The 3,874-nt window shown below is 44.5% G+C and overlaps 1 protein-coding gene across 1 annotated transcript in view; it reads right to left on the reverse strand.

Annotated features, from left to right (window-relative positions):
• HHAT (hedgehog acyltransferase) overlaps nt 1–3,874 on the reverse strand; it is a 501,005-nt gene that overhangs the window by 39,785 nt on the left and 457,346 nt on the right. The window lies entirely within an intron of this gene.

Here is a 3,874-nt window from a genome sequence, read left to right on the forward strand (position 1 = left end):
ATCCTGGTGTCACTTGAATTGAACCACAAATTCCCTGAACACTTTTGCATGCAGGCATGTTAACTCAAATGTTCATAATACAACCAGTTTTTGTGTTTTGCATAATGCATGCTCCGACCTCTGTGCAGTTTTATAATTAATCCTGCATTATGCATTATTAACACACATGCAATACATACTCATTTCTTCATAGAACAGATCAATCCTCACCTAGAGAAAAACAAATACCTCCTGGTGAATGCATGTGATATTGTGCATTAATAAAACAGCTTGTGGGGCTTTAACACTAAGTAGTATGAGGGGGCTTTAAAAAGTTTGTAGAAAAATGGAATGAAAAGACAATGGGATTTTTTCCAATGAACTTTAAGAAGCCCCATGGCTTCATGAATTTAGTGTCTTGGGATAATAACCAAATTGCAGTGAATAAGCAGACTGGTGTCTTAGTTACCTAGTGTGGCTATGACAGAAATATCACAAGTGGGTGGCTTTAACACACAGAAATTTATTTTCTCACATCTTAGGAGGCTACAAGTCGGAATTCAGAGAGCTTGTCTGAGTGAAAAGTTCCCTTCTCTGTGGGCTCTGGAGGAAGGACCTTGTCCTTCAGTTTCTGTTTCCTGAACACTTGGAGATCTCTGTGTGTTTTGATATTTATCTTATCCTATCTTCTCTCTAAGGTGCTCTGATAGTGCAGTGGTTACAAGTGGGCTGCTAACCTCAAGGTCAGCAGTTCAAAACTACCAGCCATTCTGTGGGAGAAAGATGAGGCTTTCTGCTACTACAAAGATTTACAGCCTTAGAAACCCTGTACAGGGGTGCTATGAGTCCATGGTACACCACCACCACCATCCTCTCTCTGGAGTCCTTGTGTGGCACAGTGGATTAACAACAACAACAACATCTCTCTGCTCACTTGTTTAAACTCTTTTATATCTCAAAAGGCAGGAGAAAGATGAGGCTTTCTGATCCGACAAAGATTTATAGCCTTGGAAATTCTACACAGAGTCACTGTGAATCAACCCACTCAACACTTAACATTATCTCAAAAGAGATTGTTAAGATAACAGAAACAACTCATTCCCAAATGAGACTGTAACCACAGATTTTGTTACTGTGAAGGGCCATCAAGTTGGTCCCAACTCATATCGACCCTTTATAGGGTTTCTGGCGAGCAGGTGGTGGGTTTGAACTGCCGACCTTGCTGTTCAAGCAGACTTTGTGGTTCAGTGCTTTATCCTACACTGCCACACCAGGACTCCCAACCATAGACATAGAGATTAGAATTTACAACACTTATTTTGGGGGTGGGGGGATATAATCCTATTTGTAACAGAGCAAGACTGCAAATGTGTAAAAACAAGTAATGAACTCAGAGCGGCACAACGGAAGGAGAAAAAAAGTAAATGCTGTCAAGAGAGGGGGTCTCCTACTTTTCCAACCCCATGGCTGAGGGAGGAAGGACTTGAATGATAGGCACATGGCTTCAATTAGCCTTCAGCCAAACATACACAAACCACAGATAGGTTCATACTGGTCATCTAAGGTTGAGCAAAGCAGCACTCAATTTACTGAAATATTTTCATCTTGTGGTTGTACTATTGACACCTGCCCTGCCCTGCACGTGAGCAATCAGTTCAGATGTCAAAACAAATGACACTACACATGCACCAAGAAGGTTAATTAGTGTAAGTATTTGACTGAAATGCCAGTTTGAACCTCAAGTTCAACAGTTCAAATCCACCAGCCGCTCCTTAAACCCTATACAGAGTCACTCTGAGTTGGAGCAGACTTGGCAGCACTTAACAACAACAACATTGCTCATCTAGTGTGGCTTCTAAAGAGAAAAGGTGCCCGCACCATTCTGAAATGGCTTGAGAAGAGGGAGGGGAAAATGGCTTTGGTTTCATTGTGCTTGGAGGAGAGGAGGTCAGGGTGAGTGGTAGCTGGGTTTGCATGCCTTGAACTTCCTCCCAGCATCAAGGCAAGTCTGTGTGTGCTCTTAGTAATCTGGCTAACATGTGAGGTATAAAGGGACAAAGAAGGGGCAGGGCCTGAATGCTGTCAGCAGCAACTGTCAAAAATGGAACCAGACTCTTCCTACAATTTTTCCTATCTTTAGTTGCCATTTTGGGATTTTAAACCCTGCTTTTACATTTCATACCGTATGCCTTAATCTTACACAGATTTACCGAAATCTGTTTCCTTACGGGTAAAAGTTGTACAATGTTTAAAATAAGTGATGTTACATATAGCAAAGGAAACTGGTCCATGACCTGTGCCAAACTAACGCGCAGTCATTTTTTCTGAATCTGGACTGGGAACTTAAGGGAGAAGAATCTCTGTTTCCTCCACACAATCCCATCTTCTCTCTCAGCATTTTGCTCATGTAGAATCAAGAGGCCACCAGTTCCAGTGAGCCAATGGCACCTCCTTACTAGAGATTTCTGTTGTTAAGTGCTGTCGAGTTGGTTCTGACTCCTAGCGACCCTGTGCAGGGTTTGAGCAGGGCTGGTGGATTTGATCTGCTGACCTGGTGGTGAGAAGTCCAGTGGTTACCCTACAGTGATTGTTGTTGTTGTTGTTGTTAAGTACTGTGAAGTCACTTCTGACTCATAACAATCCTATTGTTGATGTTTTTGTTAAGTGTCGTCAAGTTGGTTCCAACCTATAGCGACCCAGTATAGGGTTTCTGAGGAACAGGTGGTGAGCTTAAACCACTGACCTTGTGGTTTAAACACATTAACCCACAGCGCCACACCAGGACTCTAGCAACCCTCTAAGGGGGGCAGAAAAAGCAGAGGAAGTGGTTATGAGGCCAATGAGAGTGGGTGGTCTAAGACCTGAAAGTAGAATATTAAATGTTGCCTTGACATCTTGTGAAACTGGGAGGGGCTCGAATAGCCTAGCCCCATGTTCCCCACCCCACCTGGCTGCTGCCTCTAGCTATACCAACCTCCTTATTCAGAGGACCAGGGGAAGTGCCTGCTTATCCCTGAAAAGAGAGGTTTAGGTTCCTGTCAGTTCATGCAGATGTTTTAGTAAACCAATCACTTCTTCTCAGTTAGGGGTGCTTGGGGACACCTCACTTATTAATACTATAAAGATTGTCTCCCACAGTCCCTGAGTGTTCACTCTGTCCCCACATGACCCTGAGAGGTGTGCAATGTTCTCTTCCTGTCCTGTGAGTGCATGTGACTAACATCCAGGGATCAATATGCCCAGTGTCATCCTCATTGACCATAAACCTAGGGAGGGAGGGACCCTTTCACCAATGTGTTGAATACTAATGCCGTCAAGTCACCTCTGACACATTGCGGCTCCATGTACAACAGGACAAAAGGATGGCCAGCCCTGAGCCATCATCACCACTGCTGGGTGCCCCAGGGAACTGCTGCGGCCACTGTGTATTCTGAGTGCCCTCACTCCCAGGAGGCTCACCTCCCAGCACTGTACTGCACAATGCTCCGTTCTGATCCAGAGGGCTTTATTGCTAATTTTCAGAAGCAGATCACTAAATCTTTCTTCCTAATCTGTCTTAGTCTGGAAGCTCTGCTGAAACCCATCCACGTGGATGATCCTACTGATATTGTTAATACCAGTGGTATAGTTTCCAGCATCACAGCAACACACAAGGTACCATAGTACCCCAAACAGATAGATGATCAGTGGATGGGATGGAACAGGAGGAGATTAAAACAGACTTGGGAGCAGAGAGAATGGTAGTCAGGGCCTCTGGGAAGGACAGCTCCCTAAAATGTGCCATAGCCGTTTCTGTCTGAGGCATCTCTGGTGTCACAGTGGAGAGGCAGGTATCCTGAATGGAGAAAGGGTGCCCCAGTGACGTACAGGGAAGAACAGAAGACAGGAGGGAAGT

This window comes from Chrysochloris asiatica, unplaced genomic scaffold, assembly GCF_000296735.1.
Source record: "Chrysochloris asiatica unplaced genomic scaffold, ChrAsi1.0 scaffold00009, whole genome shotgun sequence".
Classification (NCBI taxonomy): Eukaryota; Metazoa; Chordata; class Mammalia; order Afrosoricida; family Chrysochloridae; genus Chrysochloris; species Chrysochloris asiatica.